Source organism: Aquarana catesbeiana, linkage group LG01 (assembly GCF_042186555.1).
Source record: "Aquarana catesbeiana isolate 2022-GZ linkage group LG01, ASM4218655v1, whole genome shotgun sequence".
Classification (NCBI taxonomy): Eukaryota; Metazoa; Chordata; class Amphibia; order Anura; family Ranidae; genus Aquarana; species Aquarana catesbeiana.
Genome location: NC_133324.1, coordinates 432,596,329 through 432,620,804, shown reverse-complemented (window position 1 = coordinate 432,620,804; position 24,476 = coordinate 432,596,329).

Here is a 24,476-nt window from a genome sequence, read left to right as displayed (position 1 = left end):
ATTGAAAGATGACAATGTAACAAAAGAGCATCTCAAAGGAAGTTCTTCTCCCATCCCAGTTTATGTTGATGAATAAAGCATTAAGAAAAAGCATTAAGGACTGTGACTTTTAAATCTATGGGCTGCGAGGGTTGAGTAGTAAACGTGAATTACGGATATAGCAAATATTAAGCCGCTCCTTCGGGGGTAAGCACTACACACTATATATATATATATATATATATATATATATATATATATAGTAAGATGTTGGGGTGATTAGGCTCTAGTGGTGCATGCGAGTTGAAGAAATCATGTCAGTCCCGACTGCATTTTCAAGGGCATGGCAGCCCATTTTTTTGAAAAGGAACAGAAAGTTCAAAAATAAACAGCAGATTCCCTCGTAGGGGTATTCAGCATTACAGTCCTGCTTCAGTGCAAACAGCATTCAGCCTTCCTGGCTAAAAAAGCAGCACTCCTGCTCAGGCCTTATACCTTAGGCCAGGGGCGTTGCTAGGTTCACAAAAGATCTGGGGCTAGCCTATAGCAGCATAGTAAAGAAAGTAAAGAAAGTCATACGCTTGGGCGAGCATACACATGTATATACAGTAATATACGTGTGTGTTTATATATATCCCCAGAGAGCCCCCATTACATTCTTCCCCAGGCCTGACCTTCAGCACCTCTGTGCTTGCAGCTTCGTGCTGCACTGGCTCCCTCCTAACGCTTAAGCCAGAACTCCTGTCTGCTGGGCGGAGCTCTCTCTAAGGATGAGCACTGACCTCTATTCCTGGGATGTTTATGAACCCAGCAGGTGTGTAATTAGTATTCCTGCCAAAATCAGGCATACACTGCTCATATGCACCTGTGACACGGGATCGCATCTCCACAATATATATATAGATATAAATAGCTATCTATCTATATATATATCTATATATATAGCTATATATATATCTATATATATATAGATATATATATAGCTATATATATAGATATATATATATATATCTATATATATATACTAAGTGTAACAGTGCTAGGCCCTGCCATGGTGTGTATATTGCCATAATGCAAAAGGGGTTTACATTAATCATTTGCCTACCAGGCCAATTCTGACATTTCTCTCCTACATGTAAAAATCATCATTTTTTTGCTAGAAAATTACATAGAACCCCCAAACATTATATATGTTTTTTAGCAGAGACCCTAGAGAATAAAATGGCAGTTGTTGCAACTTTTTATCTTGCATGGTATTTGCACAGCAATGTTTCATGCTTTAAAAAAACAAAAACAGTAAAGTTAGCCCAATTTTTTTGCATAATGTAAAAGATGATGTTGCGCCGAGTAAATAGATACCTAACATGTCACGCTTCAAAATTGCACACGCTCGTAGATTGGCGCCAAACTTTGGCGAAGCTTTAAAAAATTTTACCGGTTACATGTTTTTAGTTACAGAGGAGGTCTAGGGCTAGAATTATTGCTCTTGCTCGAACATTTGCAATGATACCTCACATGTGTGGTTTGAACACCCTTTTTATATGTAGGCATGACTTACATATGCATTCACTTCTGCCTCCGAGCACACGGGGACAGGGGCACTTTAAAAATTTTATTTTTTTTATTGTTAATTGTTAATTTTATTGTTGATTTTATTTTTATTTTTCTAGTTTGACACTTTTTTTTTTTTACATTTTTTTTTTAATCACTTTTATGATCAAACATCCCTTGTAATACGAATAAGCATGACAGGTCCACTTTACAGTGAGATGTGGGGTCAATAAGACCCCACATCTCACCTCTAGGCTGGGAAGCCTAAAATAAAAAAATAAAAAATAAAAATGATCTCGGCTTTCCAGCCAAGGCATTTCTTTGAATGCAGAGCCCGGCGTGACGTCATAACATCCTGCCCAGCTTCCGAGCAATCATAGAGACTCTGGGGACCATCTGGTCTCTATGGTCAGCATTCAGGGCCGGAGGATCCCTTCTCCGACTCACCAATGGCAGGGGTGAATCGGTAGAAGCACCAGAGGGCGGCGGGAGGGGAGGGACGTCCCCTCAGGCCGCCCATAAGAACAATCAGGGGGCTGGACGGCCGCTATGATCATTCCTATGGTGTAGGGAATCTCCGTATCTAAAAGATGATCTCTGAATGATGCCTGTAGCTGCAGGCATCATTCAGATATCACCGCTCAAAGTCAAGGATGTCATATCACGGCCAGCGGATGGGAAGCGGTTAATTATTATTATTATTATACAGGATTTATATAGCACCAACAGTTTACGCAGTGCTTTTACAACTTGAGAGTAGACAGTATAGATACAATACACTTTATTACAGTAGGGCCCTGCTCCTTAGAGCTTACAATCTAAGAGGGAAGGTCAAGAGATACAAGAGGTAATAATTGTGGGGGATGTACTGAAGAGAAAATAAATGTACAGTTGTTAGGTGGGGGCCAAATAGGCCTCTCTGAAGAGATGAGTTTTTAGGGATCGCCTGAAAGTGGACAAAATTAATTTGTGGGTTGAGCGGCAGCCAATGTAAGGATTGGCAGAGGGGTATAGCAGATGCTGAGCGGTTTGTGAGGTGGATGAGCCTGGAAGCAGCGCTCATGGTGGACTGAAGTGGGGATAGCCTATTTAGAGATAAACCAATGAGGAGGGAGTTGCAGTAGTAGAGGCGAGAGATGACCAGGAAGTGGATTAGAAGCTTTGTGGTTAGGAAGGGGCGTATCTTGGATATGTTGCGGAGGTTGAGGCAGCAAATTTTGGATAGCGATAGGATGTGGGACCGAAAGGCTAGTTCGGAGTCCATTAAGGCAAAGTGCAAAGCTTTAGAGCCTTCCTTTTAATTTCAAATGAAGAAGACAGGCTTATCAGTAATCTCCAGGTTTTGTAACCCCAGTTTGGTGCCTGGAGCTTGAAGACTCCTAAGAATCATGCGTGGGATGGAACCTTCAGTTCTGTGTCCTGGTCTTGCTGGAGACCTGCAGGCCATGTGAGTGCTCAGGTGTGCAGATTAATTACAAGACAGGTCTGATCATATCTCAAGGTTCCCATCTTGGAGACAGAGCCCTGTTGGGAGAGTTGCGTGTTTTAGCTAGTAGCACTGTGTATTCCTGCCAGGAGACTGCACCTCATATTGGGGGAGATGCCTTGCCCACATGATTGGGAAAGTTGGGACAGCTGCAAGAGTCTATGGAGACTGAGAAAGCTGAGGGAGCTAGTAAATCCAGGGGACTGGAGGAAGTCCATACCACTCAGGAGAATTGGCAAACTCAGGGGAGCTAGGAGAACCCCATCTAGAGGCCAGGAGTGGGTCCATGCGGCGAGGTGCTGTAACTAAGGCTGAGTGGGTCTGAAGAGACCTTGGTCTGGGAGGCCAAAGGCAATAGCAGGTGTGCTGCTGACAAGAGAGCCACGTGGCTTAGCATTTTAGATTGATTGTTTTGATGGATAAAATCCCCTGCGTGGGCAGCTTTGTTTGGACTTTGCTTTTCTTCTAAATAAAAGTAGCCTGCCATGCCCTAAAAAACAGTTCAGATTAGCACAACTGGTTGAAAAACCACATGTACCACATAAGCTTAATCACCCCATATCATACTGTACAAAGAAAAGCTGTACACTTCCACATACGGGACAACTAATTGATAAAAACCACTATAGACCATACATAGAAAAATCATCTTCCCCACAGAACCTTCAGATCATCCCGATCAACTCCCAACCTAAACGGAGGATCTCCTGCTATAATGATTATTGTTTATATTGTGTGTATCTCCAAATCCTTATTCAAACCTCCAGACGACATACTCCCCAGAGGGGCTAAAGATTAGTTATAAATAGTTCAGCTTGTGAATAATGAATTGTGAAGCGTAATCTCTTGCTGTCAGTTCTCTTTTCTTGAATATTGAGTAGCATGATTAGATTATTTGCATGCTTGCCATTTTGGAACGCTGAGAGGTAAGGAGATAAAGTGAGTTAAATAATGAAAAAGTATGGATATACTGTATATACTATATATACAATATATATTTATATATATATATATATTTATATATATATATATATATATATATATATATATATATATATATATATACAGTATCTCACAAAAGTGAGTACCCTCACATTTTTGTAAATAATTTATTCTATCTTTTCATGTGACAACACTGAAGAAATGACACTTTGCTACAATTTAATGTAGTGAGTGTACAGTGTAAATTTGCTGTCCCCTCAAAATAACTCAACACACAGCCATTAATGTCTAAACCTCCGGCAACAAAAGTGAGTACACCCCTAAGTGAAAATGCCCAAACTGGGCCCAATTAACCATTCTCCCTCTCCAGTGTCATGTGACTCGTTAGTGTTACAAGGTCTCAGGTGTGAACGGGGAGCAGGTGTGCTAAATTTGGTGTTATCGCTCTCACTCTCTCATACTGGTCACTGGAAGTTCAACATGGCACCTCATGGCAAAGAACTCTCTGAGGATCTGAAAAAAATAATTGTTGCTCTACGTAAAGATGTCCTAGGCTATAAGAAGATTGCCAAGACCCTGAAACTGACCTGCAGCACGGTGGCCAAGACCATACAGCGGTTTAACAGGACGGCTTCCACTCAGAACAGGCCTTGCCATTTTTGACCAAAGAAGTTGAGTGCCCGTGCTCAGAGTCATATCCAGAGGTTGTCTTGGGGAAATAGACATATGAGTGCTGCCAGTGCTCAGACCATACGCTGTACACTGCATCAAATTGGTCTCCATGGCTGTCGTCCCAGAAGGAAGCCTCTTCTAAAGATGTAGCACAAGGAAGCCCGCAGACAGTTTGCTGAAGACAAGCAGACTAAGGACATGGATTACTGGAACCATGTCCTGTGGTCTGAGACAAAAATAAACGTATTTGGTTCAGATGGTGTCAAGCATGTGTGGCGGCAACCAGGTGAGGAGTACAAAGAAAAGTGTGTCTTGCCTACAGTCAAGCATGGTGGTGGGAGTGTCATGGTCTGGGGCTGCACTGGGCACTGGGGAGCTACAGTTCATTGAGGGAACCATGAATGACAACATCTACTGTGACACACTGAAGCAGAGCATGATCCCCTCCCTTCCGAGACTGGGCTGCAGGGCAGTATTCCAACATCACATCGACCCCAAACACACCTCCAAGATGACCACTGCCTTGCTAAAGAAGCTGAGGGTAAAGGTGATGGACTGGCCAAGCATGTCTCCAGATCCAAACCCTATTGAGCATCTGTGGGGCATCCTAAAACGGAAGGTGGACAAGTGCAAGGTCTCTAACATCCACCAGCTCTGTGATGTCTTCATGGAGGAGTGGAAGAGGACTCCAGTGGCAACCTGTGAAGCTCTGGTAAACTTCATGGCCAAGAGGGTTAAGGCAGTGCTGGAAAATAATGGCAGCCACACAAAATATTGACACTTTGGGCCCAATTTGGACATTTTCACAGAGGGGTGTACTCACTTTTGTTGCCAGCAGTTTAGACATTAAGGGCTGTGTGTTGAGTTATTTTGAGGGGCCACAAATTTACACTGTTATACAAGCTGTACACTCACTACTTTACATTGTAGCAAAGTGTAATTTCTGCAGTGTTGTTACATGAAAATATATAATAAAATGTTTACAAAAATGTAAGGGGTGTACTCACTTTTGTGAGACACTGTGTATATATATATATATATATATATATATATATATATATATATATATATATATATATATATATATATATGCTCAGAAGGGTGAGGTGCACATCTGGCGGAGTAACGAGTGCAAGCAATCAAGCCCTCCCAAAGGCTCATATTATAGGAAACGACAAAAAGGGATTGCTGCACAAAAGTGTTTTAAAGAAAAATGTAATCAAAACATCCAAAATATATAGGCCAATAGGCCATCATCGTAACAGTTTCGGGCTAATACAGATCACGCCCTTCTTCAAAACATGGTGCCTATAGGTCTGTATTAGCCCGAAACTGTTACGATGATGGCCTATATGGCTTCGTCCCTGCTGGGTCCCTAGCTTGGCACTCACAGATACTCCTCAAGCATCACCCCACTGGCCTGCTCTGTCCCTGGCTTGGCACACAAGACTGCTCTGCAAGCGTCACCCCTGCTGGCTGGGTCCCTGGCTTGACATCTGCTGAAGTTTCCCAATTCTTCACCGTCCCCGATTGGAGAGAATACCGCACTGGTACTTGCTTCAACTACTCAATGCTGTCCATGGTAACAAGAAGGATGGTCCCTTAGTGGCGACAGCTTCCCCTCTACCTCCGACCACGACAGGTTCTCCGGCCGGCAGAACCATAACTTCTGGTTGGACTGCAAGCCGCAGTCCCAACCCTTGACTGCTCTCTTGCTTCTGGATAGGCCCTCAGACAGCCTAGCAGCCAGATGTCCCTGGGATAGGCCTCAGGTTCTGGCCTAGCAGCCCAGGGCAATACAACACATGTCCACCCTGACAGCCATCCAGGTGGCACAGAGTCCCGATCACCTGACCTCACCCAAATAAATAGGCTCTCCCAGCAGGCCAAAGGACCACAGAAAATCCATGCCCATTGGCTGAGACACCCCATCTATTACTAATCTGTCCTTGCAATGCCCTTGTCTTATCTAATGCCACCAAATACCCGGCCATCTAGTGACAGAAGAGAGCAGTGCAGCAATTCCAGAATTAGGGTGGAATCAATTTATATACTATCAATTGGCCAAGGCAGCTAAACTTGGCAGGTAAATTTACTAGCAACTCTGCCTAAACATCAGGGTGCTACACTAGCTTTCTTCCTAACTGAATACTTTTAAAGGCAAGCATGCAAGTGAGCAGGTAAGCTCTATAGAAGGGGCCTTTCCCTCAAAACACATTAACAGACTTGCAACTACTGTATGCCACTGCAAGTGATAAAGAGGTAATTTCATCAAACACCCAGTCTCTGGAGATGGAAAGGGATCACAAGTTTTTGATAGGAGGATATGCCTGTTATTTTATTCCTTTTTAATACTTTTGTGAATATTTTAATAAATAATTCATATTTGTGTAAAAAATAAATTGGTGTCTGAAGTTGTTGCATTAGGCTGATGCACTGTCTCTTTTTGTATATTTAGTACTGAGTATTTCCCTGTTCTGATTAGAATTCCAAGCCTGACAATATTAGTGGATGTCATAATAACTGCAGAAAGATATAAGAGAAAGGATTTCAGCATAGCACCTCTCATACATCTCCTCTAACACTTGCGTGCTGACAGTGTGTTCATTTTTGGTCATTATTATCAGCATTGTCCAATTCAGCACTGTAAATGACTCCCCCTCCTATATCATGGAGATGTGGAGAGAAGAACTGAGTTCTGTAGTCCTAATACACTTCCTGCCCTAAGATGACAAAGCAGCTCATCCATAGATAAAGCACAAAGGGTGAGCATCGCCACCCTAGGACAGGAAATGTGTTACTGGTAGAATCACAAGGTAAAAGCCTGGAAAAATTATGAATTGGTGTTCTACTTTACATGCAGATTTATCAAACACCCTCTTAACTTCTTGATAGTTAAACATTTCCCATTCCATTATATATAACTTATGTTGCTATATCCTCACTGTTGCTGATTGAATTTCAGTTGTTTACAGTGCTTTTGCAAGGGAGTGGAAGGGCAAAATGAACTATACAGCATTACTTGCACTTCATTCTGAGAGTTTAGACTTTTTGTTTTCCCATTTCTTCCAAAAACTTAGCTTGGGCTTTAAACTGCTATATATCTCACTGATTTTCAATTAACATCCTGCAGAAAGCAATAGTTGGGCCACATTGATGGCTGACTAATTGCTTTAGAAACCATCACAGACACAATGAACAACATGAAGAAAATAACAAATTGGTCCCTGATGTATAATGTGTCTATCATTTCTTATAGCTTTATTTGTTTAATGACTTATATATTACAAAACACTTATTTTGGCATTTTTGTATTGTTGTAAAAAACATGCCCTTAGCTGGAATTCCCCTTTAACATATCTTGTTTGCTCATTAGGTGTATTTATGTATTTAATGCAGTCCATTAATAGGAATCTCTTTAGGGAAGAGATAGTTTGAAATTTTACACTATTGAGTATGGGCTAGCAGTAAAGGTGCTGATGGCAATGAAAGACACAAGATGAATCATTGCGGTTTGAAGCCAATTTATTTAGTCACTCTGCCACTGCTGGGTTATTTATTACTGTCATTACATGCTGTTAGTTCAATTAAATGTAAAAAGGCAATTTCTTTTCATTTTCTCCCTATTCCTCCTTTCCATCATACACAATACAATACAAGACAAAGGACACAAACTCAGTTACCGACCATTATCTTTTAATATTGCTTTGGTTTTGGATAATTGTATTGTTCTTAAGGGTAATAACACTGTGATATAAATAAAGATTTCAACAGTAATGTATTATCTGTTTTGTTAGTAATGTCTTGGCATCTTTACTATATTATTATTATTATAATACAGGATTTATGCAGTGCCAACAGTTTGCTCACGCATTTCAATATAAAGTACAGTTATAATACAAGTCAAGACGTGAGGGTTAAAAGGGCTTTGCTCATGAAAGCTTATAACCTAAAAGGGAGGCCCAAGTGATACAAAAAGATATTAACGAAAAGTAAACGTTCAATTATTAGGTACACACAGGTTCCCTGAAGAAATTCATTTTCAGGCATCTCCTAAAGGTGAGCAGAGTAGGAGATAGCCAGCCAGATAGATGGAGTACTGAATGGCAGATGATGGGAGATGCTCTGAAGAAATCTTGGAGGTGAGCATGGTAGGAGATGAGGAGTAAGCTAGAGACAAGAGAGCACAAGGTCTTGGGAGGATCAAAGAGGAGTGATATTTTGAGACAAGGTTGGTGAAGTAAATGTGTTAGTGAATAACTCATAAAGCGCTACGTAAACTGTTGGCGCTATATGAATCCTGTATAATAATAATAATAATAACTCCTGCACTACCAGTTCAAACCTAATGACTCCCTAATTATAACCAACAAAATTTATGTGACTAATTAAACAAATAATAATCTGTGGGTTGATGCACGCACAAAATTGTGTTCACACAATTCATAAATAAAATATAGTTAGTAAGTGCTGCGCTGCCAATCTCTAGAAATATAAGTGTGAAATTACATACAAAACAACTGAAATACCAACGTGATAGCAATAATGATATTGATGAAAAATAAAACTGAAATAAAGTAATGTTCTTCATACACATCCAGTGTTAAATTGTGCCAGTTCATATATAAGTGACATTTAAATACCTTAGTTAATTATATCCTAGATCACTGACAGGTGTGTGAAGGTTCCCCACAAGTTGCTTCCCCACAGGAGGGTGCCTTCAGGCTGCTAATGGCAGCCCCTCCGTGACCACCTCGGCGTTCCGGAAGTTGAGGATGCCCCGGATAATTCCGTCGCCTCCGACGTAATTAACGTGATTGGGGAGGTGAAGGATGACGCGCACGCGCGGCTCAATGGGGCCCCGCACTGCGTGTGGAGGTCATACTGCGCATGCGTGTGACGACATATCCCTGTCCGAAAGCGATCACAGAACGCCGCCGGCACAGTGAAGACTCCACACAGTGTCAAAAATTGGAACTGTGGGAGCTAATGAGGGAGACGGGTTACAAACACATCCCCCCCCCCCCCGTGTCGGGAAGACCCATAGACCATCGATCACATCTCAAGGGAGCGAGGGGAGGGCAAGACAGCAGCAGTCCAGGATCTGGGAGAAAGAAAAAGCAGAGATGAATAAGTGAAAATAGAAATGGTAATAGGAGGAACAAAAAGAAAAGGAAAAAAATAAATATGAACAATTAGTTTTTTTACTTTACTCTTCAAAGTTTCCAATAGTCTAACATAATAATTTCAATGTTTCTATATGTAATCATATTTGTTAAACAATTTGTACATAATGAGCCAAGAAGAAAGAGGTACATTGTAAACTATGTGGCTCACCACCTGAGCACTGATAAGAAGATATGGGCCCAATTCCAAGGAGTGACGACCAGTCAGGTGTGTATGGGCATGGGAGCCGGGAAGGAGGGGGGAGGAGAACATAGAGGATTTTTTGCCATCCGTATTTATATGAAGGAATATGTTTATATATATATATAGCCCGGAGGAGGGTAAATTCATACCCAGGTTTGAGAGGAACATTGCCTCTATATAATGTTTGCTTACCAAGAGAAGCCAACTCCAAAAAGGAGTGACACTTAAATTAAAAGGATGGCTGTTCCCCATCCTCTCCTCCATCCCTATGCTTCCCTGGCCCAACCATCCTAACTCGTTTTCCCCAAATTGAAGCCCTTTAGAAAAGGTACATATGAGATTGACTCATTGAGGCCAGGGTATGTTGTGGCCCCGAGTCTGTATATCCATTTCTGTTCTACCTGTAATAACTTTTTATTCCAGTCGGCGCCTCGACCGGGAATATGAATCTGGTCTAAGGCGGCAAAGGAAATTTTTGGCATTTTGTAGTTGTGCTCTGTGACCACATGTCTCCCTAGGGGAAGATGGATGTTGCCTATTTCCATGCTATAAACATGCTTGTATGTTCTGCACCAAAACCTCTGCCGGGTTTTGCCCACGTAAAATGAACCACATTCGCAGGTCATCAGATAGACTACTGTACGAGTTTGGCAGTTTACGAAGTGCTTTGGTTTGAACATCTGGCCATTAGGTAGGGTAAACACTTTCTCCTTCCTAATCAGTGGGCAATGGCCGCAGTGTCCACATGGAAAGGTGCCAAACACTGAGCAATGTTTTTTGTTGGACTTGTGGTATTCACTTTTTACCAGTTTGTCTTTAAGGGACAGAGCCCGTTTAAAGGTAATAGAAGGGGCTGGTGGTACGAAATGCTTAATTTTGTCGTTATCTGTCAAGATCGACCAGTGTTTTTCAATAATATTGTGAATTTTCTTGTGTTGTTGTGAGTATTTATAGATAATAGCTGAGTTCCCGATGTGCGAATTATCCCTCTTGTTTTTTTATTTGTGCTTTTCTGTGATTTATTTCCATTTAGTACATATTTTTTTAATGTGCTTTAGAGGAAAAGGATTAATCATGGTCTTTTCAATCTTAGTTTATTTTCAAAAGTAAGAACACAAAGAATATAACAGAAAAATACCATTCTTTACAGTTTGGCATCACATATAGTATACATAGAATAGTGAGGTGTACTTTACCCATGTATAAACAGGAGTGATCATTTTAACATACAGCTTTCGGTGAACTACTGGTATATCATATTGTATATTGAAATCTTTATTCTAAGAGAGGAATAATATGCGGGTGGGGGCTACATATAATGAACCTTGTAGTTTCGCGGGTTGGTGTTATCTGAGGGTTCCCTCTCAACGAATTAGACTGCTGTAGAAGTCTTTTATTCACCTATTATAGATAATCAAGTCAGAAATAAGAACGTGAGTAGAAGTGTGGGATGGTACCTGAGGCACCAGGCACTCCAGCATGGCTAATCGGCGGGTAAGGGTGGGGTATCTCTGACCCAAAGGGAAAACTCATCAGAATAGCGAAACATGGACCATGAGGTCCAGGTGGCGGTAAACTGCTCCTCCTTTCCCACTTCCTCCGCCAACAGGCGCTCCAGATCTCTTATCTGGTCCACTTCAACCACCCATTCTCCCAAGGAAGGCACATCTGTCGTTTTCCAATGTCGGGGGATCACTGTCCTAACTGCTGCCAGAAAGTGGCGCAGTACATCTTTTTTAATCGACTTGAGGGGGCCTGGGAGTATAGATAATAGGGCTATCTCTGGTGTGGGTTTGATTGATGTCGCCATCAGCCTGCTGTAAAGATCAAAGACCTTTTGCCATAGTTTCCAGATTGGAGGGCAAGCCCACCAGATGTGAAGCATTGTCCCGCTAGAGGACAGGCATCTCCAACACACGTCTGTCAAAGAGGGGTTAAACTTTTTAATATCTACTGGGCATCTGTACCACCTTGTTAATAGTTTAAACCCTTTTTCTTGGTTCTTGGTTGCCAGGGAAATCCTATGCGTTAGGATAAAGCTTTTTTGCCAATCAGTGGGGGAGATGGAGTGTTGCAGCTCCGCTTCCCATTTCTGTGTATATGTTGGAAGGTCAGGGGCGTATTCGTTCAGTAGTAGGGAATATAACAGTGATACTACATGTATTGGTGGGTCTGGTTGTAAAAGCAGTTCGTCAAAGTCTGATGGGTCGGCCAGTATCTCTGAGATGGATGAGAAAGTGCGTATGTATGACGTTATTTGACCCCTTTGTAACCACATTGTTGAGGTCCCTAATTCCGTCCGAGAGGGTATGTCCGTTCTCAAGGATGGGTCAGCGCGTAAGACCTGTGCTAATTAATCATGGTCTAATATTGATTACGTATCTCTTTCCTAAACATAGGTGGTTTACAATTGGAGAAAATATTTTTTTTATATTTTTTTTATATTTTTTTTATATATGTATTTTTTTTATTTTTTTTATTTAGGTGTTTATGGTTTAAGTACATATTATTGGTCCTATGAATCATTTCCAATATTTTTATTATCATTTTATACAAAATGTGATCAATTTTAAATGATTAAATTGGTGACACGGATTGTATTAGGCTAAATACTTACTTCCGGTGTCCCTCCTGCCTGAATGGTATTTGCTGGTGGTGTGCTGACGTCCAGGCATGATCTCCGTTCCCAGTGGATGCCTTTTAAGGGGAAACGCGTCGGATGGAGCATGATCCTGTGATGTCATCACGCTGAATAGCTGATTGGTATACACCGCGGCTAGTTCAAACAACCCTTTCTTACCTGCCTTGATTTTATAGATTTTTTATCTGTATGACCTGTTTGGAAATAAAGACCTTTGCTGGAATATACTGCACCATGAAGCCCTCTTCTGTTCCTCCTTACATGAGAATCTCCAGATCCTTGCGTCCATAAGAGTGTCCAGGGAGTGAAGCTTGTCTTTACTGGTTCCTTGATAACGGGTGGATATTCCCCAGCTTTTAACCATCGCAAGTTCACCTGTCAGCAGGCTAATGCACAGGCGCTTTTGATCGCTATCATTTGAGATCCAACTTATCTGGTAAGCAGTTTGTATTTGTACATCGTGCACTGCATCTCAGATGGTTGAAGTGAGGAATATGTGTCCTGATTTCTGGAGATTTATTGAAGGACTTTTTATTTTCTAATTTTGGAGATTCATTTTAGGACTTTGGTTTATTTATTTATTTTTCACATATTACATGGACTTTTTCTTTATATATTTTGATACACATATTTATTGTTCATATGTTATCATTTTTCATATATTTTATTGAGATTTGGTCTATATTAATATTTATCACTATTTGCAGTGGTTATTTTGTGCATTTTTTTCTTTTTTTTGTTGTGAGTATCGCATGATAAAGCGCATTGGGTCGGCCTTTTTACCACTCTTTGTTTGCAGCCTAAACAGCAAAGTTTCATGGGCTTGTTGAATCGTTCGATTGTACGACTATAACCTCTGTCCAGCAGGTGGTTTTGGAGCTTACCAGCTTCCATTCTAAATAGTCTCATTGGAACAATTGCTCCACAAGCGGAGGTATTGTCCATATGGAATAGAATTCTTTAAGGGAGTTGGGTGGGAACTGTCCACCTGTAGGACTGTATTCCCTGCTGTGCTTTTTTCTGTGTAGGGTGCTAATTAGATTGCCCTCTGTATAACATTCTACCTTCACATCTAAAAAGGTTACGGATCTGACATCATAGCTCATGGTGAATTTTAGGTTAAAGCTATTTACATTTATAAGATCAAAAAATCTAATCAGTACTTCCTCAGGACCTTCCCAGATGACGAAGATGTCATCGATGTACCTGAGCCATGTGGTGACATGGCTCAGGTACTCGACGAGGCCCTCGTCACTGAAAAGGGACTGCTCCCACTCCCCCAGGTACAGATTGGCGTAGGATGGGGCCTAGCATGTCCCCATCACTACGCCCTGCACCTGGAGGTAGTGGGAGCCGTCAAAGTAAAAATAATTGTCGTTGAGAATAGGATCAAGCCCACTCAAAATAAAATTGTTGAGGGCCTTGTCATAACGTAAACCCTGTCTTAGTATATTTTGAAAAGCCAGAAGTCCTTTCCCATGTGGGATTGAACAGTATAGGGCTTCGACGTCTATTGTGACCAAAATTTAATTTTGAGATAGTGTTAGTTAATTTAAAGTTCATTTTAATTTCATTCCTGTGGGGAAGCAACTTGTGGGGAACCTTTACACACCTGTCATTGATCTAGGATATAATTAACTAAGGTATTTAAAGATAGGCTCTCTATCAGGACTACTCAGTTGATTCCTAATGTGAGCATAGCTGGAGGCACTTTACAACGATTGGGTAAGGATGGACACCAGCATATTGCTGGGCTACACTAATCTAATTTTGATTAGAAAGCAGTTCACCATAAAGGTTTCCTTAATTTAGATGCAGAATCCACATGCTTTTGACCTGAACACGCAGGCACTGCATATTTGTTTTTGTTCTTGGACTCTACAGCGTCCCTACTATTCTAACCTAAAAACTAGGTATTTACTGTATTTTTGATTATTGATGTCATATTCACAGCACCTTTATTGTACTCATTTCTTTGGGCATTCTTTTTTTGATGGATGCCTAATTATCGCATACTTCAACTTTTTCCCGTTTTTTATCACTGTCATCTCACTGCAGCATTTAGATTTAACACTTTGTTTGGTATCGCATTCATGCGTTTTTTGCAAGTTTTTTTTTTTTCACATCCTTATTTTATCACTGATTGCCACACACACATCTCATATGCACCACTCTAGTAAATGCAATTATTCCATGCATTGCACGTGTAGACCCACTGAGGCGGGGTGATACATGCATCTAGCACCCCTCCTCCAGTGCCCACTTTTTATTACACATTCACTTTGATTATCTAACTTATGTTATATACACAGATAACAATCTAACCATTTTATTAATCACATAATTTCAAATGAAATAACGAACTTTATGATGCACATTTGGTCATGCTAATGCCTAAAAGTGGAGATGAAATACATCCTCTGAGAATCCCCCAACATGGGTATCTCCCTATAATATATCAAAATATTTTGTAATTGTTTGTTCCTGGTAGGATCTATAGTGGGAAACTCATTTTTGAGAATTTCACCCCTTTTTTAGATTAGCTATAAACGTCCACCCCCTTTTTTTTACCCCTCCATATATTTATCATTCTGACTTTTGTCATAACTGTAAAAAATTATTAAACACAATATATAGAATACTAATTGTTATAACCATAATGATTTTCAGGTGTCTTGTTCCCTGCGCTTCCCCCCTGTGGGAGCATGCCATTCTGTGACCACTTGCAAGCCTCACGGGCCATCTTGCTCCTTTGGGGTAGGGATGAGGACAATTCTCTAGCGGGGTCCGGGATCATCCTGGGAGGAATCTTCTGTCTCTTATTTTAAACAAAAAGAAGTCTCTGGATAAGCGAGCCCATTTGGTGGAAAGGGTAAATATACTGTGGTTGTCAAGTTGAACACATTATAATGTACAATGAAATATGTCAACATGTCATGAAATATTGTAATTTGCCTTTTTGATGTATTTATAGAAATGTAAGAACCCCCTGAAGAAGACCAAAACCTCTAAGGTCGAAATGCATTTAGGGCTTTTCTTAACATCGGATGGTATAATTTAATACTGTGGGTAAATACCCATTGATATACATTTCCAAATCACACCATAGGGCATTACAGTCTTTTCTTTCCTAACGCAAATGGTCTCGCATTGTATACACCAGAGCTCATATTTTAACTTTTGTATTCGATCAATGTCTAACTGTTTTTCTGATAATAAAATTAGTGATTTTTTACAAACCTTTTTGACTCATATTTGCTGCTAATAAGCCCCATGGGGAATCTTCCATTTTTTTCAAATACTTGTATCAGGGTGTGCAGCCCTATCAGACTCCCATATATGTGTCGTTTGATGTTATAGAAATGACATTTTACACCATGCAAGTGCAGAGCTATGTCTTTTGACACTGCTGGTGTTGTCTGTTTGCCATGATTGTAGCAGTTGAAGCCAAATTCTATTTGTATTTATGGGAGCAAGTGAGTCCAGGGAGGATAAGAGTGAGCTTTTGTAGACAGATCTGGTGAGGTTAGGGCAGGTCATAGGTGAGATTTTGTCATAGCCGTAGTCAGTGGCAGAACAGAAAAGAGAAGGGTTGAACTGATAAAGGAGGGGTTGAAGTAGTAACAGTTTCTATGGGCTACTGTTCGCTGGTTGAATTGTTGAAAACAGGAAGAGTGTGAAACCGGTAAGGTTTTTTTTATCAGAGAGAGGAGAAGTAGTGTTATAGAGGTTGCAAGGAGTTCACAGGTGAGGGAAAACAAGGTCAAGGATGTTGTCAATGTAATAAGTGGGATAATGTGTCTATTGTGTTATGTTAAAAGATTAGGTTAGATCGAGAATGTTATGGTAGCTGAAGTTTGAGCATTACAGGGGTGTTACCAAGAATGATAGTGGATGTTTCAGAGAGAAAGTAGGGTAGTCAGGCAGAGAAGCCATCAAGGAAGCGTGACACTGGTCGTGGAGGCCAATAAATCACAGCATTCCTGTGAAAAACTGAAGAAAGAGGAAAGGGATCGAGAGGGAGGTGGGTGTAGGAAGAAATTGAAAAGTGCGTTGTGGGGATAGAAGAATTCCAACTCCACCCAGCTCAGTGTGGTGTGTGTGGGGAGGGGGGGGGGGCAGTACTTGAAAGCAGGGGAATATTAGAGTGTGTGGATTGCAGCTACTGGCAGAATAAGGAAGGTACTGGATGTGGGGATAGAGGTAAGATAGCAGAGGTCCCGGATTAGGGTAAATATCTCCAGATGGGCTGCAGCATGGAGTAGGACGTGTTGGACCAGAGCTCCGTCCAGTACTCCTTAATCCTTACCCATCCTGCTTCCCAGCATCATCATCCAGCAAACTGAGGTACCTCCTGAGCCCCCTGTAAACGTATTGACCTGTTCCTGCAGGTCTTTGATCGGACAGGCGTCCGAACCGGCACGGAGCTCCTCCGCGGCGGCAGCCGTAACTACAGGCCGCGGCTTCGGGCCTGCTGGAATCCAGAGGCCATCCTGCCCTCCTAGGCCTCCCGGGTATCTGGCTCTCCTCCCGCCCACGGACCCTACCCTGAGGGCTTCCAGAGGAGTCTCAGGCGGAGCGGTACAGGACCGCACGGCGGTAGCCCCAAATTTAGGCCGCGGCTTCAGCCTAGTCCGGAGCTCCGGCAGCCATCTTGCTCCTCCAGGCCTCTCCGAGGGTGCTACGATCTGGCCCCTGGGATACCTGGCTTTCCTGCTACCAGCTGACCCCCCTGCATGGGACCCTGAGAGGAGTCTGATTCACATAGTGCCCCCCCACACAGTGACAGTCTCAAATCCGAACTGGGGATCTGGCCTGGTCCCGGCGGCCATCTTGGTGCTCTCAGCCTTCCCACCAGTATTGCATCCTTACTTCCTGGGCTCTGCACCCTGCACTATCCGACCTGAAAGTGGACACAAACGGTACCGGAGCTTCTCGGGACCGGTATGACCGGAGGGAGACACTCCCAGGCATCTCGCAAGCCCCGGAGTACTCTGAAGAAGCAGGCCTCCGTGGTGCGCTTGTCTCCCGCCACGGCGGCCAGTATGGCGTCTCAGGCAGAGGAAGGAGAGGCTGCTCTACGGGAACAAACTAACTTTGAAGCCCTCATGCAGGCTATTACTACCTGCCAAACTACCCTGACGGGGAAAATAGAGTGCATGCAGCTAGACATCAGCCTCATTCGTAGAGACATGGACTGTTTCCGCTCCAGGCTCACTGAAGCTGAAAGAAGAGTGGGAGAGGCAGAAGATATACTACAAGACCAGGGAGTCTCACTCCGCACGCTGCAGACCAAAATAAAAGTCCTAGAGGCTCGTGCGGAGGACGCAGAGAACAGAAATCGAAGGAACAACCTCCGGATAGTGGGACTGCCAGAGGGCGCGGAAGGTAAAGATCCTACGACGTTTACTGAACGCTTGCTGTGCACCCTTCTTCCAGATGCCAAGTTCTCTGATGTCTTTGTGGTGGAGAGGGCCTGCTACCCGGGGGCCCCCGGGAGCTCCTCCACGCACATTTATTCTGAAACTCCTCAATTTTCGGGATCGAGATCTGGTTTTGCGGGAGGCGAGAAAGATCGAGGTGCTTCGCCATGAGGGAGCGAGACTCATGATTTTCCCAGATTTCTCCATCGATACACAAAAGGCAAGAAGATCGTTTGATCAGATCAAATTGGATCTCCGCAATCGCAAGATCAAATACAGTATGCTATTTCCCGCCCGTCTGAGAGTGCAGGATGGAGAGTCAGTGCGGTTTTTTACAGCTCCAGAAGAAGCATCCAGGTGGCTTGAAACAGTACCACGAGGCTGATCCGATCGCTCTTACTAAATCCCCTTATAACATATGTTTTACTGCAACAAAGATCACCTTCATCTGCTGACTTCACTACAAGCCCGAACCCTTTACCTCGACTTGTCCAACTAGATCAGAATAAGTCACTTCTATATTCTCCCTAAGATCCGGTTCTGTGAGTATATATGCCTACTAGTTACAGAACATTTACGCAAAAAGAGATGAAGAATTGTTTGTGATCGTGCTTAAATATATGGTGAGGGGACCGGAATCTTCAGTTTGCAACGTGTTTCAATTTAAGAATAGTACCCCCAGACTTTTGGGAGACAGTTTAATATGCTGGGATCGTTTATCCGCGTATTTTGGGTCTTGTTGGCTGCTCTTTATGAACACAGACACAAGTCGCTCCGATGGCTCACTCTTCACGAGCCCCATGGGTAGTTGCCACAATTAGTTTTGGGGAACGAGCATCCCGAAGTTTGGGGGGTGGTGCGGGGAGGGGGGAGGGGGGGAAAGGTTGGTGCTGGGGTTCTCACCCCAGATCAGTTTTATGTTATGTTATTTTACTTTTACTTGTTATACATTTGGCACTTATCTGCTCCAGATTGTACAATCAGTGCTCTACTCAAGGCAAGACATGCAGTATTAATCTGCTAATACTAGAGAGGGAGGGTTATTCGGTTCACTGTATTATCACAAATGTGTATCTCACTAAGAGTATTATGTTATCATGTGAGCTCTGTATGGAGCGTATGCTGTACCAATCCTGTGGCACATGTATCAGGGCACCAGAATGAATCTCCTTAATGTTATGTCCTGGAATGTACGGGGCCTAAATTCTAAGATAAAACGCTCCTTGGTTTTTACTTACGTAAAAAAATACAACCCCCATATCTGCATTTTGCAGGAGACTCACTTAACGGGGAGCAGGACGCTGGCTCTAAAAAAGCCCTGGGTGGGTTCATATTATCATTCTACATACTCTACCTATTCTAGAGGAGTCAGTGTCCTGGTCCATAAATCACTGCCCTTTACACTGCTTGATCTCCACCTAGATCCCGAGGGGAGGTATGTGGTCGTGCATGCCATGTGCGACAGGATTGAGATGGTAATAGTGGGTTTATATATTCCACCCCCAGCCTCAATGGCGATTTTACATAAACTGACCCCTATATTGGCTCAATACCCGGCTGCAGCCATTCTTCTGGCTGGAGACTTTAATATGCCACCGGACCCCAGTATGGATAGGCTGGGTGACGATGGAGCTTCTGACTCTCCACTGAAGAGATGGGCGGAGGGATATGGCCTTAGTGATGTGTGGAGATGGCGTCACCCCAGGGATAGGCAATATACTTGTCACTCTGCCACGTATGCCTCCTTCTCAAGAATCGATCTGTTCTATGCTGGGGGACCCATTCTCTCCCGTGTCCAGGAGGTTAAGATTCTGCCGCGTGGCATTTCTGACCACGCTCCCCTCCTTTTGCAACTAAACACGGACTCGCCAACGGGCTCCGGCCTGTGGCGGGTCTCGGGTTTTTGGATAACGGATGAAGGTGTTGCCCCTGAGATAGAGGGAGAGATGAATACATTTTGGTTACAAAATAAAGCAACGGCCTCCCCTGCAATGGTGTGGGATGCCTTTAAGGCATATACACGAGGTCAGTACCGCATGGTTATAAATAAAGTTAGGAAACTCAATAGGCTCGCACTGGAGGAGGCTGAGGGACGGGCTCAGAGTTTGGAATCCAGCTATGTGACCACCAAAGACACGGGAACTTATGCCACGCTTCAGGCTCTCCACCGTGAGATTGCGTTGTTGCGAGCAACTGCGACCCGCAAGCTACTGCTCTCACAGTCCCAGAGAATATTTGAACAGGGTGAGAGATCGGGGAGGCTGCTGGCGTGGCTGGCCAAGGAGCGCTCCACCATAGCACACATTGCCAACATTAAAGATGACATGGGGAACCTTTTGGCGGATCCCGCTAAGATCAATGCCAGATTCGCACAATTTTATGAACACTTATATACATCCAAAACTGACTACACCCTAGATACCCTGCAACACTTCCTAGGTCAAATAGAGTTCCCAGTCCTCTCGGAGGAAAATAAAACTAAATTAGATGCACCCATTACCCTCAAAGAAGTGCAGACGGCAATCTCTTCACTGCAATCTGCAAAGTCCCCAGGCCCAGACGGTTTACCGGCCGAGTTTTATAAAACTAATAGTGAGTCATTGGCCCCTCAGTTTCATGAACTTCTTCTGTCTATGCTGGAGGGTCAAAACCTTCCTCCATCAATGTCAGAGGCGGTGATTGTTGTAATACCTAAGCCCCGCAAGGACCCCGAGCTATGCGAGTCATACCGGCCCATTTCGCTATTAAACGTCGACGCTAAGATCATCACAAAAATTCTAGCGAATCGGCTTAATACTGTTATCCTTACTCTGGTTCATGGAGACCAGACGGGTTTCATGCCAGGTAAGGGAACAGACATCAATTTGCGACGATTGTATACAAATATATCCCACGCCCTTGCCAGAGGTACCCCCGGAGTAGTGGCCTCCCTAGACGCCGAAAAGGCGTTCGACTCGGTCGAATGGGAATATCTTTGGCATGTCTTGGAAAAATTTAATATTGGGCCTAGGTTTATCTCTTGGATAAAACGGATGTATGCTAACCCCACTGCCAGAGTCAGAACCAATGGGTCCCTCTCACCCCCCTTCAAATTACAAAGGGGTACTAGACAGGGATGTCCGTTATCCCCGGGTTTGTTTGCCCTAGCTGTTGAACCTCTTGCTATCCTTATTAGGTCCTCCGTAGCTGCAGGGGGGATGGAGGTGGGCCCTCTACGGGAACAGATCTCCCTCTACGCGGATGACGCTCTTCTTTATCTCCCAGATGCTTCCCACTCCCTCGAGGAGACCCTAAGGATCATAGACTTATTTGGCTCCTTCTCAGGTATACGCATAAACTGGAATAAATCCATGCTTTTCCCGATCTCCCAGCCGCCCCTACTCCCCCCCACCATATACCCCTGCAAACGGTCACTAAGTTTCGGTATCTAGGCATTGAAATACAAAGGGATCTCTCTTGTTATCTGACAGATAATGTATACCCCATTCTACAGCAACTAATAAGACGCTGCTTAACATGGAAGTCCCTTCCCCTGACACCGGTGGGTAGGATAAACCTTCTCAAAATGATATTCCTCCCCAAATTCCTGTATGTATTTAGAAACACTCCAGTACCTATCCCTGAATCATTTTTTAAGCAACTAGATCGGGTGATTACTAATTTCATTTGGGTGGGACAGACCCCCAGGGTTGCCAAAACGGGCCTGCAGCTTCCCCTATCTGCGGGTGGGCTGGCATTGCCGTGCTTCAGGAAATATTATTGGGCAGCGGTGCTGGTGACGGTGCGCTGGTGGTTTGTTCAGTCACAACATAACCCAGCGGTCAATTTAGAAGCAGCCATATTGGGGTCATATTCAGCATTGAGCAACCTGGTATTCAGGGGTCCAAAAGCACAAGGCAATATGACCATCCCCATGCGCACGACCGCCAAAATTTGGGAACAGCTGACAGCTAAGCTCAACCCACCACAAACTTATTCACCCTATACACCACTCTGGGGTAACCCTAAACTACCACATCTCCTAATGATCCCAGAACCAGCAGTCTGGGCTAAATATGAAATTAAAATCTTACAGCATATTATGCCAGAGGGTAAACTCCTTACATTTGACGAACTGCGTAATACCTTCCAACTCCCTACTAAAATGTTTTTCCGCTATTTGCAACTGAGACACGCAACTCAGGCTCAATTCCCTTCAGAAATTCAACTACAATCACATATGGTGGAGCGCTTCCTTATTTCCAAGCATGTGGACCGTGTCCTTTCCTCTTTGTATCTCCGGGTGACCCTGGGAACTGATAACCAGGGGACTAGGCTATTTAACAAATGGAAGCTGGCTGTGCCCTCCCTGACGGATGACAATTGGGAAGAGGGAGTCCAACAATATATTCCTTTGATGATATCCGCCAGGGACAGGTACATCCAGTTAAAATTCCTTCACCAGGCATACTACACACCCCAACGGCTTGCTAAAATATATCCCTCTCACTCTGATAGGTGCCCAAAATGCAATACGGATATAGGTACTTTCTTACATGTGGTGTGGTCGTGCCCCCTTCTTCAACAGTTCTGGAGGGAGGTGGTGCAATACATCAACTTAATTGGGAACCTGACACTTACACTGGATCCCCGGGTCCTTCTCCTGTGGATCTGTGATACCCTCATCGCGAACACCCATAAGAGGCTATTCGTTTTCTATGCTCTATTCTATGCAAGGAAAACCATCTTATTTAAATGGAAACAGACAGACCCCCCAACAGTGGGACAATGGAAAACACTCATTGATAAGACCCTCCCTCTATATAAGCTCACATTTATGAGCCGGAAGTGTCCCAAAAAGTTTGAAAAAATTTGGGGTCCATGGGTGTCTAGGTGATGGCCTCTGATGCGGATCCCCCCAGGAGAAATCGCTGAACTTATACACCACTAGATCGATTAAGAAATATTTAGAATACACTTAAAATTACCACTAAAATATACCTCTCCCCCCCCCCCCTTTTTTTTTTTTTTTGCTTTGAGGAGGAGGTATTGCTCCTAAAATACAACTTTGTAGTGATATGAATACATGCAACTAAGATCTGAACTGATGTGCCTTGCTTTTTGATGTAATACTTGAGACTATTTAACTTAGATTGTCACTTTCCTTCTGGAAATGGTTCTTCTTTGCCTCTTTTATGTAATCCTCTCTTATTGTGCCCCTTTTATATTTCTATGTATAGGTATATGTACATTTATATATATATTTGTGAATGTACGTCTTTTTTATCTTTGTACTGAAACTTTTCTCCTTTGGAGATGAATAAAAACGTAACTGTTAATAAATATCTCCAGATGTTCGGAGAAGCAGGAAGGCGAGGGAAGTAAGATGAACATGAGGTTTTTAAAAAAAAACACATGCCTCAATGTCCTGTAGGTTATATGAGTATGCGGGTTACAAATTAGTAGAAGGTGATGTATGACTAACCCTCTGTAATCTCTTGGAACCCTTCCAATCCTAAATTCAAACGAGTAAATAACAAGTGCATTCATTGCAAACAAAATTTGCTCCACCTTCAGTTCTGGAGAGTTGACTCTGTCATTCATTTGTCTGATGTATATCCATTCTGCATTTACCAAAGTCACCAAAGTAGCGAAGAAGGAGGTATTTCAACTCTCACAAATTTTATCTCATGATAATTTTCAGAAATGTTCAGTTCACAAATATCAATTTAGTTTAGGCATGAAACCATTATTTTTTTGCATGAAATGGGTATCTAATTGGCATTTAGGTTATATTTTCTCATAAAATGATAATTTAGAAAAGAAAAGTTATCATCCAACACATTTCTGAGTGTGCTTGATTCCTGGTTCTCTGACGTATGCGTGGTTCCAACTGCCAGCTGCTAAATCCCTACTGCATCCTGTATTGTACTCCAGAGCACTTTTTTTTTTAAATCAGATAATTTTTATTGAAAATCAAAAACAAAAAATAAAAACAAAAATCAAAGAACCATACAAAGGTTTTTCAGTAGTATTTAAGGACATATATTAAGCACATTTATCTGACCACAAATATCTGTACATTGTGTCACTCATATATAATAACATGCTTTGTAGTTTCATATCAGAAATAAAAGATGTATATGTGTAATAAGGCATTTGTGGTAGTGTTTCTTCATTCTTTTTACTTTATTCTTTATTTCCCCCTTTTTTTTTAAAAAAGGAAAACAAAAACAACCTTTATGTCCTCTTAATAGGATACTATTTCTCTCCACTTTCGGTCCCAAAAAAAAAAGGGGGGGCCTCTGAGTGGAGTTTGTTACCGCTAACCCTTAAACAGCGGGAGGCGGTAAGTATGCTCTATAACAAACAGTACCCATTGGGTATAACACAACATAAACCTTTAAATCTTTGCAGGTCCCAACACTCTTGT